Source organism: Cynocephalus volans, chromosome 1, assembly GCF_027409185.1.
Source record: "Cynocephalus volans isolate mCynVol1 chromosome 1, mCynVol1.pri, whole genome shotgun sequence".
Taxonomy (NCBI): Eukaryota; Metazoa; Chordata; class Mammalia; order Dermoptera; family Cynocephalidae; genus Cynocephalus; species Cynocephalus volans.
The window spans coordinates 225105025-225120381 of NC_084460.1; positions in this window are offsets into that span (position 1 = coordinate 225105025).

Consider the following 15357-nt stretch of genomic DNA (forward strand, 5'->3'; position numbering starts at 1 on the left):
AAAGAAAAAAGAAAAGAAAAAAGAAACTGGCACAGAGAGATTAAGTATCTTGTCCAAAATAGTAAAGCTATATGAGAGGCAGATCCAAGAATCAAACTCAGCAATTCCAGCTCTAAAACACAGAATGTTGTAAAACAATGGAAAATAAGATTTACAAAGAATTTGTAGTCACGTAAGAAAGTGTTTATAATATTAAATTAAACTACAGAGTATAAAATTGTGCATACAGAGATATGAATTTAGGTTCTAGCAATATTTTGAACTGAGCCTATGCAGATTCCTCTCCAACTAGAAGTACATAGGTACATAGAAATGCTAGCTAATACCATACCTTAAAATTTAGTAGAAAGGAAAATTCCTGAGTGCCAAAAACGAAAACAGAGCTTAAAGTAGAATGGTACTATCACAAGTCAATGTTGCAGGAGCCTAAATGAAATTGCTCTGAGATTAGGACCTATAAATTAAGGAACGCATCTTTAATTCTCCATAAGGCATTTAAATAATCTACTATGTCAGGGAAGACTCAATTGTTACTTATGTCCAGAACTTCTAGGCAGAAAAATAAAGAGCCATCTATGAAGAGAAATTAAAAGCACAAGGCCATAATAAACATGGATATAAATTCAAAATTCTACATGCATTCATTCATTCAACAAACATGCATAACGTAAAATAAATAATTATAATGACAACTAGCATTTTGTGGAATTAAAAATAAGGTGAAACTAAAATATGAGACAATAGTATCATGGAAATGAAAATGTAAGGGAGAAGTTTTAGTTAAAGTGTGCTGATTGTATGGTACGGAGAGGACTGACATGCCGATGGACTTATTGGGAGTGTTGAAAATTCAATGGTAACCACTAGAAGAAAAAAGAGAGAGAGAAGGAATAGCTTACAAAACTGTGGAGGGAAAAAGCTTGAGGGTAGAGATGGGGGCAATGAAAGTCAATAAATATAATAAAGGGCAATAGAGGAGAAATAAATCAGAAAGAATATTGTAAACAAAACTCACAAAATAAGATAATAGAACCACAGTCCAAATATATTAGTTATCCTGATAAAGGTAAAAAAATAAAATTTCCCTTTTAAGACAAAATTTCCAAGGGTAGATTATAAAAATCTGTTCACATGCTCTTTGGAAGAGACCCATCAAAAACCAAGCAAATAATAACCAAAAGCATCTGGTATGCCAATATTAGTATCAGATAAATGAGCTTTAAGGCAAAAGCAATTTGGGGGAAAAGGGGGTCATTAAATTATAATAAAAAGAACAATTCATCAGGAAGATATAATAATGCTAAACCTGTTTGAGCCTAAAAACATAGCCTCAACATATGTAAGTAAAAAAAAAAATTGTTAAAAGAATTTCAAACATAAGATCATAGTGGGAGATTTTAACTTACCACTTTCAGGAACCGATTGAATGAGCAAAAAAAAATTGTAAAAGTTTGCATATTTGAATAACTGTGTTATCATTAAAGAGGATACTAGTGAGAGTGACAAAAATTCTGACAATATCACATATTTTTTGACAAGGAATCATGTAGCTCAGAGATTTCCTTTGCTGAAGAAAAAAAAAAGACTCAATTACAGAACTTTTTATAGAATCACTACTTTCTTATGTTTTCTGAACACACTGGGAAGCCCTTAGCTTAGCTAATGGCTCATTGGATGGTTGGCAGGTAATGCTATAGACTGAAAGTGTCCCATGAGGATGTTTCATTAATTCTGGTGTAAAATATTAAAAACAAGAGTAAGGTAATAAAACATTTATGATTCAATTTAACCTTACTATATTTGTGTTAAAATTCTCTTCTTAAAGCAAGGAACAGAATAGTACTACAGACTACTTTTTTTTGAGTAATTGTGTGTATGTATACATTTTAAAATATATACTTTTTAAAAGTATGTTGAGGCATATGGTAGTAAATATAGCATGAATATATGTATTGATTATCTCTGGAAGAATAGACAGGAAGCTGGCAGGAGTGATTGCTTCTGAGAAGGAGGCTGGGTGGCTGGGAAACAGACTGGAGAGGGAAGTTAATGGGCACAGCACACCTTGTGTTCATTTTAAACCACATGCATGTTTTTCTTATTCAAGGCTGCAACAGTAAATCAACAGTAAAAATACTGAAATAGCTTATTGACAAGTTAAAAACTGATTTATTATATATTATCTGATTCACACTATGAAGGAGAAAAAAAATGTTATTATAAGCTCTATTTTGCCAATGAGGAAATTAAGGTTCAATGAAGTCCTTGAATACTTTGCCCCAGGGACTAGAATTCAGATCTCTGACTCCCTATCCATTATTGTAGGAGATGCTCATATGAAGTCAGGGCCAAGTCTATCCAAATAAAATAAGATACTTTCCAAATGATTGATAGATGCAGCAATATTTTAAACCAGAACCTCTGTAAATAATTATTTTAATCCTTTAAATTAGTTTTCTCTTTCGGTAATTCTGTCACTGATTTTTCTCTTCCCTATTTCAAAATATAAATTTAACTCTTACATAATTTTAATTCTGCTAACTAATTTGGTTATTCTGGAAATGCAAACTATAGAGCAAAAATATGGAGCACTTTTAAGGCAAAACTTCATTATTTTTATGCTTTATTATATCATGTATTATTGCCATGTTAAAGTGGCAACATTTGAACACATCTGATGATTTTGATCATAGCACTGTCATAATGGTCTCTCCTTAGTTATAGATGATGAAAAGCATCTAAATATACAAAGGAAATGCCCACTTATGGAGCCCATTGTCTGCCATTTGACTATGGCTTTTTTCATTAAAAGAAAAAAAAAGCTATCAGTTATAATACCCTTCCTCCCTATAGGTGGTAGTGGCATTAGGTCTGCCTTCTAGAATCAATTTTTGTTTCCAGGCATGAACATTGGTGCTTTTTGAATTCACAGACTGGCTAAAGAAGAGTTTGTTGACACTGACAGCTAGATTTTGAAAGAGGTTTCCACTAGACTTTTGACTTGTGCTATTTGTGCCAAGAAGTTCATCACCCAGAATTATTTGTGGGCATAAATTATACCAAGGATATAGAGACTGTGAGCACTTACATTTTGAAAATGGGGTCAGATGGCTAATTGGGCTGGCAACTGGTCATCTGTTGGCATAACTATCTAACTCCAGCACAGTTATTTGTATTTGCAATTTGAGGTCCAAAATAAATGAGGCCACAATTGAGACTGAGACAAGGGGATCACTCCTTTTAGATCTGACTCTACATCTCTTCTTCTTTCAATTAAACAGTCTCCCTGTCCTCTCCCAGAGAGAGTGTTTATTTTATTCTAGCAGCAAGTATTGAGCAAGATATTCAACATGCTGATAAATTATGCAGTAAAGAAATTATTTTTATTGAAGTGTATTATTAATTAGGGCATAATGAAATAGTTAGGTGGCCTTTTCAATTGACAGCTAGGAGTTAAAATTTGAGAAAGCTGTTTATTATATAGTACAAATGACATCAACATTACAAAGAAGAATATGGGGAAGATATGCCTCTGTACACACTAAATGCTCTCATTTCTGGTAACCCTCATAAAATTACCATGTACTAGCCACCAAGTCCTTTTTGATAGCTTTCAATTCGCTTTTCATTTCCTGTGTGGGGTAAAGATAGTGAGCAGTCCTCTGTTTCTGTGATTTCATTTCTCTGATAGGTCAGTCTACACTAGAGTGATACAATAAAACCAGAGCAGTGATCTATCTAAAAGTCACACTTTGTTTAAACTGCAATTGCTTCTCTTTTGCCTTCATCCAAAAATATTAGGCCTGAGAATGGGGATTGATCCACATACTCAAATTATTTTAAGACCATATTAATGGAGAGTAACTGCTATGACTGTGTCTACACCTATATCTACGTGCATCTAACTTCTATACCTATACCCATTTAAAGATATGTGTAGCTGCAATTCCGTGTGTATATACACAATGGAAAATGCTATTTAGGTTTCTAAATGATTTTTCCCTGCCCTTAATCTGTATTTAATCAGGAAACCATTCTGTAATGAGAAAACTGTTCATTTTAGTCTTTTATGTTTGCGATCCCAAGGTTCCTCCTTAGTGATTACATTTAGTAACTCCCTTTCGCTGTCTGAAAGCACAGGCAGTTTTTCCATAATAAAAACTGGATTAGCATGTATCAGGAAGAGACACCACCAGCTGTCACTTTGAAATCAGACCACTCAGCCCTATTTGAGATGACAATGGATAAACTGATAAGTGACAGGCAGTTTTCCTATATTTATCTAGTAAGTGGTTAATATAGGCTAACACTTTCTGTAATAAAGCTATAAAAAGGGTCAAAGCAGAAGAAAGCTCCATTTGAATATGATATACTTTATTGGCAGAGCAAAATCTACTATGGGACATTGAATTATTTATTTTATTCCGTTAAGCTATTTTAATTGTCATTAATATTTCCACTTCTCTTTTCTTATTTCTGGTGCTACATTCTCATTTGATAATATTCAGAGTTATATTATATTTGCTGTGCAAATTCAAGAATACATATGCTTAAGGACAAAATTCAAAGTGATTAAAACTTTAAGAAATACCCTCTTCAAAGGATTTCTGTAAATCATGGTATTACAGAGAATTCTCTGAAACTGAAATCAGTAGGAGAATTTTATTTCTTACTACATTTAGCAAGTAGTATGTTCCAAACAGAAACATACTGTTAATATTGCCACACTCTTAAACTAATCCTGAAGTAAGATAAAGGACACAGAAGCAATATGTACCAATGAAAGATTTAGGAAGCACTTATTGATAACGGTATCAGTAATCATTAAGAAATTAGGAGACTGTGATACTTTGATATTATCACTCAGAATAATGGTCTTGGGAATTTAAATGATGACTGTTGGATTTAGGGTCTTTTAGTTAAATAATTTTGTTTTCAATTTTTTCTTTATTCATTGCTTAAATTACAAAACAATATATTCCCTTTTCAAGTACTGAAAAAATATAAATCATGAAAGAGCTAATAATTCTCTTCTTCCATTTCAAACCCCCGAGCTAATCAATAATATTAGATTACTATTCGCCTTTGCGTGACTTTCTTCATGCTGTATCATACCCATGTTAGAGATGATGAGCACTGCCAGAGCGATTAAGTAACTAGCAATATACAGACCTAGTAATAGAGCCAGGATTTAAACAAAGGCAGTCTGCCTTCACCACTGATATCAAAGCCTTTATGCTAAATGGATGCTTCTGCTAGATTTGATGACTGACTGAGTGAATGAGGTGGGGTAGAAGTTAAAGGTGACTCTCATGTTCCAGTTTGGGTGAGTACTTTCATTACCAGATATTGGTCACAAAAAGTGAGAAAAGATTTGGAGTAGGAGTGATACAAGTTCATTTTGGTGAATTTAGTTACATTCTAAAAAACATTTAAAGATTTTGATGCTAATGTGCCTTCTAGCTGCATATGTCCAGAAGGCACAATAGCAAACAAGAGAAGTCTGGACTGTATATATAGAACTGAGAGCGTCGGCATCAGGTAGTGCTTAATGCCATGTGGGATAGAGAGAAAGACCAGGTCACTTGATGATGCCGTGTAAGGTGCAAAGAAGAGAAAACTAGAAAGAAAAGACTGAAAAGACGTAATCAGAAAGCCGAGGCCAAACAAGAAAAAGTGGAGTCACAGAAGTCAGGGGACCTGAGAGTTCTAAAAAGAAGAGAATAGTCAAAAATGTCCCATCACTTTATAGAGACAAATTTTAAAAAACTGAAAGAAGGACAATGGATGTGGCAATTGGAAAAATCTTCTACATTTTTGCCAGAACAGTTAGTGAAGAGATAAATAAATTGAGATAGTGAAGGTAAAAGATGTTTTCAGAGGGTTAGCCAACAATGGACAGAGATTGGTAGTCCAAGGGGATTGCAGGGTCATGTCGTTTAATTTGTACTGTTTTATATGGTTGTGTTTCACTCTGAGTAGGAGAGGTAGTAGAGTACACTTACAACTGCAGGAAAAGAATCAGGGTACGGTAGGGAGACTGCAGAGGATGAAATCTGTTCTGTTGATCATTGTGTCCTCGGCATCTTCCATGGAATCTCGTACTGAGTGGATGCTTGACTCCCAAACTCTCTGATCTGAACAATAATCCTGCACAAGTTGTTCTTAGAAGGAGAATTCACTCTGGAATTTTTATTTGATGGTGGATATATTTCATTCTGAAAATTGAAAAACTATATATGGCTGGGAATCTAAGAGAGGATTAGATAGTCACTAACCACACGTCTTGGTTCATATTGTCACCTCTCGCCTTCCTTTCTTGGGAATAGAGTGTCTGGTTCCTACAATTTCCACCCAGTCCTAAAGGTCCTCTTCCAGGGCCTGGGGCACTGCCATGCCATTTGGACACAGAGACCTAGGCCTCAACCTCCCCCTTTCTTCACCTTGGGATATATGTGTGATGTTTCCTCAGTTAAAAGACTGAGAAGGTTCAGGAGCTTGCCAGTGCACACATTCCAATACACAAATGCTGTCCCCATGCTCACCCAGTCTCACCCTTGGCAGATACTGGCCAAAGATGGTGTGACGGCCCTTCATTGCTTTGCCCCAGCTATCTGTGACCAAATGTTCTTAGAGACTCCCTCAACCTCCCACATTTTAAGAAACTAAAATGTTTTCATATTAGGTTTATTTTTCTTGGTGCTGGAGTTTATACCCTGCATACTTGCTAGGATTGCAGTGTGGTACACACACACACACAGACACACACACACAAACACACACACACACAGGCACACACAATGTGTATATATGTATTAAAATATTATATATATGATATCAGAAAATATGATTTTCTAAATTTGCTATCATGCAGAAATGTATGATGCAGTTGAACACAAAATGGTCTAATTTGTTAATAATGCTATTTTACTCTTAACTTTAAAATTTAAAGTTTTAACCTTTAAATCTCAAGGGTTATACTAAAGGTTTTTGGACATAAGATTTTTTAGAAGGGAAGGGGTTCAACGAATAGAATTACATATACCAAAAATACTGCACATTTTTAGTAAGAAAATAATGGAAAGAAATGTCTAAACTCTCACTTCAATGCTTATTCTGAATTTATGTTTAATTAAGTTAGCTCTTTTAAAGTCTCAAGCACTTTCACATATGAATATCTATTTTAAGAGATCAATGAACAATTTTCCAACATTAAGCTTTGTTATTTTATATTCTGTTCATGTGTGTTAGTTGGCCAGTTTCTTTTTGGTTACCTTATGTCTTTCTTTTTTTGAGATTACAGATATAATCTTAGTCTTTTGCCATTATTTATAAAACCCCAAAATAACATGAATAAGGCCTTTCCCCTTTGCCATTGTTTCACTCAAATAAGATTAAACTTAAGTTTTTAAATGTGAGAAACCTTTAATAGAATAGCTTATCAAAGAGGAATAAAGGTTTTTTCTAAAATCATCTGCGTATAAATAGTACAGTCCTGTACTTGACTTGCTGTTTCATTAATTTGCCTGTTAACATTTGATTTAGAACTATCATAAATGATGTGCGTAATAACATTGCTGTATGTAAATTAAGTTTAAAATAGCAATCTTTACATTCTGTTGCCACGTAATTAAAAGCATATAAAACCATTCTTAAAATAACCAGAGACCTAAAATCTCTCTTTTTGATTGCCCATTAGCCATTTTCCCGTATTGTTCCTTGTGAAGAGAACCTGATTTTGTTTGGATATGGGCAGACACATGCTTAAGAGGATGCTGGACGTTTCACTAGACCCAGTGGGTAAGTCTTGATTGAGAGCCAGTCATGGGAAATCTGGTCTCCTTGACCACAGTTGTTCAAGAACAGGCATGCTATGGAGTTCTGATGGATGGACTTCAGGCAACAGTGGTATTGCTAAAACTGTTATAAAGAGACAACAGAAGAAATGTTTTCTCATCTAGGCTTTGGATTTCTGTGTGTATGTGAGAATTTGATGTTTGGGACATCATTTTACATCTATGACAAAATAAATCTGAGGTCAAAAGCCAACATGATGACGATTTCAGAACTGAACTATGAAAAATACCTAGATCCTTCATCATATCACATAATATTGAATTAACCAATCTTTAAATCTTCCTATTTCTTTATTCCACGTTCACTAAAAAAAAGTAAGTTTAGCAAAGGCATGTGAAATAAAATCAATATAAAAAACTTAGTAGTATTCCTATATACTAATAACATAAAATTGGACTTTTTAAACGCCATTAGATAAAATATTTAGGGATAAATTTAATAAGATATGAATCATATTTATACACAGAAAACTACAAAACTTTGATGAAAGAAAAGACCAAAGATCTAGATAAGCTGATTTATAAGTTTTAATGCAGTCACAATCAAAATCCAAACAGGCTTTTTCCTTTTGGTAGAAATTGCAAGCCGATTCTAAAATTTAGGTGAAATGCAAAGACCTAGAATAACCAACATAATCTTAAAAAAGAACAAAGTTGGAGGAATTACATTATCCTAAGTTAAGACTTAAAAATAAAGCTACAGTAATCAGGACATTGTGGTATTGGCGAAGGATAGTCAATGAGATAGAATAGACAGTTCAAAAATAGAATTACATATGTATTGTGAACTGATTTTTGACAAAGGTGTCAAGGTAATTCAATGGAGAAAAATAGGCTTTTCAAAAAAATTGTCCTGGTATTGTTGGATATTTATACACAAAAAGAAAAATGAAACTTGACCTTCCCATACATCATTTGCAAAAATTAAATCAAAACAGATCATAGATCCAAATGAAGGAGTTAAACCTACGAACTTTCAAGAAAAAATCTCTGTGACTTTAGAATAGTCAAAGATTTCTTAGATATTATTCCAAAAGCTGGATTCATAAAAGAAAATAAAGTTGATAAATTGAACTTCACCCAAAATGAAAAACTTTTATTCTAATAAAAAAGGAAAAAAGAAAACTTTGATTCAGAATATTTGAAGCATTCTTACAACTCAATGATAGGAAGACAACCAATCTCATTTAGAAGCTGAGCAAAAATGAGCAAAAGATTTGTATAGATATTTACCCGATGAATTGCAAACAAGTGCATAAAAATGTCAACACCATATTTATTAGGAAAACACAATTTTAAATCACAGTGAGATACTTCTACATATTTACTTGTCTTAGTCAACTCGTACTGCAATAGCTAAATACCATAAACTGCGTGGCATAAATAGAAGACATTTATTTCTCACAGTTCTAGAGGCTGAGAAGTCTAAGATCAAGATGATAGTAGGTTTGATTTTTAGTCAGGGATTTCTTTCTGGTTTACAGATGGCTACCTCACTGTATCCTCACAAGGCCGAGAAAGGAGGCTCTGGTGTCTCTCCCTTTTCTTGTATGGGTATTAATCCATCATGAGGGCTCCATCCTCATGACCACATCTAAACCTAATCACCTCCCAAAGGCCCTTCCTCCCATAGTATCACATTGGGGGTTTAGGGCTTTAAAAAATGAATTTAGAAGGTACACAAACATTCAGTCAATAATAACACTTGAGTGGTTAAAAATTTTTTTTTTAAATGACAATGCCAAGTGTTTTTAAGAACATAGAGTAACTAGAAATCTAATACATTCATTGTGGGGATGCAAAATGGTAGTAATAAGTATAGGAATAAATTTGGCAATTTCTTATAAAGTTACATATACATTTAATTTATGGCCCAGCAATCCTATACCTATGTATTTCTCCAAGAGATGTGAAAACATATGTTCATACAGAAGCATGAACTCAAATATTCAAAATATTCATAAAAGTTTTACTAGTAATAGACAAAAACTGTAGTGTTTATATATTGATGAATAAATAGACAATTTGTTGAATATAATGGAATACAGCTCAGCAATGAAAAGATCTACTGATACACATAACAACATTGATGAATTTCAAAAGTATTATGCTAAATGAAAACAAGCCAGAAAGAAAAGACAACCTTTATGATTCTATTTATACAAAAATCTAAAAAAGGCAAAAGTGGAAATCAGATCAATTGTTGCCAGGGGTGAGGAGGGAACAGAAATGGACTACAAAGAAGCACAAGGGAACTTTCTGGAGTGGTGGAAATGTTCTGTATCATTACTGTGGTATGAATTATGCAACCATATAAATTTTCAAAACTCATTGTCCAATTAAATTTTGTGAATTTTATTTTATGTAAATTATACATCAATAAAACTGATAAAAATTAAATGCAAAGTTTTGCTTGCTCCTGCACCCCTTTACAGCTTTCTTTATCACCTCCAACCAAGAAAAAGAATACTTAATTTGCGATCCTTTGAAACTCTGACCACTTTGAGGAAAACGTTTCCACTTTGGAAAACGTTTCCTTTTTTTTTTTAACTAATTCTGACTCTGATAAACAGTGTATATTCCAGGAATTACATTTTCTTGGGTTAAAAAGCACTGGCATTGCAAGGAGTATTTTGTTTCTTGACAAATTCAACAATGTCATTGGCATTCAGACCAAAGAACTAAACAAGAAAGAATAGTCTATGGTCAAACTCTTCTTATGCCCCCTGTGATTTAACTGGAGTACACAATATCCAACTAACAATGGTCTTTATCTTTGACATCACCCTCAGTTTCTGAATAGATTAGAAAAAATCACCGATAATTTTTGAGTCTGTTTTCTCTGTGTGTGTGTGTGTGTGTGTCTCTCTCTCTCTCTCACCCACTATAACAAACCGTGTAGTTTTTCATGCATAAATTCCTTTTTAACTTCTTACAATTAAGAAAGTTTGCAGCATTTAAAACTGAATTAACTGCAATCTTACTCTAAAATTCAAATTAAAATGCTTTTGAAATGTGGATATATTTAGTTAACTCTTTATTACCACTTTTTTGGCAGACTATGAAAAAAACAGTATTTGTACAGCATTTATAATTTTACTGCAGCCAAGAAAAGTGAACAAATTTCTGACAAGAATTCCATCCTTATGCCTCAACAAAAGAGACTTAAATAAATCTCGGATCTTAATCTGAAATCTGAAATGATTAAGCCAAGAAAATCACATTTGGCATTTTAACTCTTTCTAGTTTTTCTTCTTTTTTTCCCTCTTTCACTGTGTATTATAGTCGTCATCTTCACAAAATTTTTTTCCCATGCATTTTTTTTTTATTATTGTTACCATGAGAAGCTGAGTGTTCAGCAATAACAGAAAGGTTTGGGAGACACAGAGGTGTATTTTGATCCTCTTTCTACCTCAGGCACTAATGAACAATTCTCTATTTTACTCTCTCATTTTCTTGAATATAAAAAGATAAAAAAAAAATAGCTGTAACAGCTAATGTTCATTGTAAGCACAGATATTGTAAATGTGATAATCACAGACAGCATATTAAAATACCGAGCAATATTCTATATATTTGCATGAATAAAAGAAAATTCAGGCAGTTTTTATGTATGTTTTAAGTGTTCATTATTTTCTTGGCATACCTATTTTTATAATGGACCTATTGATGTTCTCTGTTCTTTTAGAAGAAAGAGGACATAGCTCTCTCTTTTGACTGCTGGACATCTTTTATTTGTGCATACCAACCTTGTTTTGGAAAACTCTATTAGCATCTCCAAATTATTATAGTTCATTTATTTAGTTTAAAAGTAAGGGAAGTGAACTTTAGGAAAGTAGTTAAGAGTAAAACCAAAATATTGGGAACCACTGTATCTTCACAGGTGCATATAATTCTGTGTAGTAATTTCTAACATGCTTTTGAAAAACTATCAAAAATGTAAAGAAAAAAACAAAAAAATCTAGAATATTTGTTGTTTTACTCTTGAAAACTGGCAACTTTAAGTCTGTTTTCCCCCTCCCCCCCACCAGTGCTCATAAGAAAAGAAATTCCATATTTTCTGTAACTGTTTTAAGATCATTTCGTAATAAGCTACAAACACTTTTAGCTTGTGGAAAAGTTGGTCTCATAGTGCAAACAATACTTCTTGGTTTGAGAAGAGGGGGAGCTAAAGGCCAAAGGATAAATTCTTCTTGTAATTTGCTGCATATTTTTGTGGGCAGAATCAATGCTAGAATGGTCAACAGCCTTTGTACCAACAGCTTAGCTTGTTGCTAATGGGATCAACTTCCTTCAGATATGATAGAAAAGTCATTTTGCAAAACTAAATGTATTGATAAGTTGTGGTAAATTGACCCCTGCCTTATTTTTCTTAGATTTATGATTTCTGCATTTGCCTCATGAAAATCTGCTTTGTGAGGTTTTGTCTTTGTTTTGTTCAGAGTGTAGGAAGACAAGGAGGGTGTGAGGAAGAAAAAGCCTGTGAAAGAGTTTGTTTATAACATTTGTACTTATTGTTTAGAAGAATTTTTAAGCCATTATGGAAAAGGCCAAAAATAAGGAGAAGGGATAATTACGAGGACAATATTTTTAAAAGTCTTTTTGAGAATAGGAGTAAAAAAAAAAAAAAAAAAGGCATTTATGAAGAATGTCTCCCCAAATCCAGGTTTCCTATCTAAATAAATTCCAGCAGTTGCATTCTAAAGTGTTTTTCTAAACATTTCAGAATTTTTTTTTTTTTTTTTTTTTTGTCTTTTTCGTGACCGGCACTCAGCCAGTGAGTGCACCAGCCATTCCTATATAGGATCCAAACCCACAGGAGCGCAGCTGCGGTCCCAGCGCCGCACTCTCCCGAGTGTGCCACGGGCTCGGCCCAACATTTCAGAATTTTTAAAAATCTCCCTATAGGGGCTGTATTGGCAAGTACACACCCAACAGTGAAGAAAATGCAGGAATCAATTTGACATCCCAAATCAGAAGGAGAGCATTCTTGTGCTATACCTGCCCTAGGGAATTGTCTTTTACATATTAATTTGAAGAAATAAAACTTCAAGAGCAAGCATATAGTTTACCAAATGTGGTAAAATATGTATTGTTTTATTCACTGCAATTTTTAATTATTATGCTGAGCAGACATTGATGACATTTACCTGTAGAGGTAAAATATTTGAGGCAGCAATTAAATGATAGGTTTTACTGTGAAAGTGTGAAATTCAAAGGACTTTGGTGGGAATTATTTACAGGGGTTTTTTTTGCATAGCTCAAGGTAATAAATGTTTTAGATAAAAAAAAAACTAGCCAGTATTTAATAATACCTTGCAAATATGTACATCTAAACTATGACCTGGAAGTCATCAGTTGCCCAACAAAAATGTTGAAAACTTCTAGTGGAAAGTTTTATCGGTGAAGATATTTGGGTTCAAGGGTCATCTATGTTACTATCACAACTGGGATTTAGCTTTCTCATCAGTAAAATAAAAGCTTCCTGATCTAAAAAGTTTCCTCAAATTTTAACAGTGACCCTACCATCATCCTATAGAAGGCATTAAGCATAATCTTCCTGACTTATTATGCATTAAGTCTTCTCAGTCAATTAATCTGAGAAGCTAATTCAACACGAAATAGTTAAAGAGCAATAATAATGAATTTTTACTGTGTTCCCTATTTTTTTAAATGACACTTTTTTCTTAAAGCAGAAGCATAAACCCAAAGAATGTTGAGAAATTTCAGGCAACTTAGTTGGTCCAATGGGGAAGGTAGTATTTTACAAATCATTATTTTGTTTCTTAAGTCTGTCTGCTCTACTCCCCTTCTCTACCCTTTTTGGGATCTTATATGATAATGTCTCAGTTTGGCTGCCATTAAAAAAAAGGATACTGGGTAGTTTAAAAAATGAAACTTGCTGTCTCACAGTTCTGGAGGCTAGATCTGTAAAATCAAGAATCCAGCCAATTTGGTTTCTGGTGAGGGCTCTCTTGCTGGCTTGCAGACTACGGCTGTGTCCTCACAAGGCAGAGAGAGATCTCTTGTCTCTTCTTATACTGACATTAATCTTATGAGATTGGGACCCCTCTCTTATGACCTCGTTTAACTTTTATTGCCTCCATAAAGACGCTATTCAAATAGGGTCTGGAAACTTTATAAAAAGGACACTGGAAACTTTAACATGGATTTGGGGGAACACAAACATTCAGTCCATAAAAGATAATACAAGTATTAATATCCATCCTCCCAACCAGGTTGAAAACTGTCTGACCCCTCCCTCACCTTATTGGTAATTAAGTTTAATTGAATTCTTCTTTAAAATATGCTTCAAATTCTGCTTCTTTTTACCTCCTTTTAAACACTTCTCATTTTCTTGTGTTTTCCAAACAGATACAATGATCTTTATAAAATGATAATGGATTTCTAATGACTCAAGTAGTGGTAGTCAATGTGTGTGTGTGTGTGTGTGTGCACATTGGTGGTGGGAGAAGAGATGTCGTGTGGAGGGGTGAGGGGAGGTAAAAATGAGCCAAATCAGAATCACAGGAGGAGCTTTTTCGAAAGATGTTTTTTCCTAGCAAGCTCTCTTCTCCATCCAAAAGCTTTCGTTTTTTAAAAAAGTTCTCTGGCTATTGGTAATAATCAACTTGTTTCTTCCTCTTTCATGCAACTGTAATGCCATGCCATGTTCTAAACCACTGAGGTACAGAATAAGTTTCACGTTTTTCATTCAGACATTTTTTTCAGAGAGTAACAAAGATTTATTCTTTTAGGCTAAATACACCTTATCTCTCTCTCTCTCTCTCTCTCTCTCTCTCTCTCTCTCTCTCTCTCTCTCTCTCTCTCTCTCACACACACACACACACACACACACACACACACACACACACACACACATACGTTTTGTATAACTACACTAGACTATTCACAAGTTCTAAACATCATCCTAGACCAGTGATTCTCAATTTTTTGGTATCAAGACTGCTTTGCACTTTTATCTGTTATTCAAGAACCCAAAGAATTTTTATGTGGGTTATACCCACTGATGGTTAGCATATTGGAAACTAGAACTGTAAACCTTTTAAAACACAAGACTACATAGCATACATTCTATTAGTATTCAGAGTAATGATGTAATCACATGTCATGTAGCCTTTGTACAACTCCATGGCACTCAAGAGAGAATGAGAGTAAGAGGGACAAATAACATCCTAGCATCATTACAAAAAGAAATTGACCTTGGTCTCAGAGGACTCCATGAGTCCCCAATACTTTGTGAATCATTTCTGTAGACTATTCATAATTACTAAATATCAGTCTCGAAATTTTTTGGTGCTAAAATCACCTTATCACCAATTCTACTTTTCTCTATGGGTCAAGCTCAAATGTTAATTTCTCTATGAAACATTTATTGACCCAGTTATTTCATAATGATAGAGGTAGTGATGAAAATATCAGGAGAATCTATATTAATTAGATTAAATAAAATGTATTTATAATTAAACAAGTAATAATA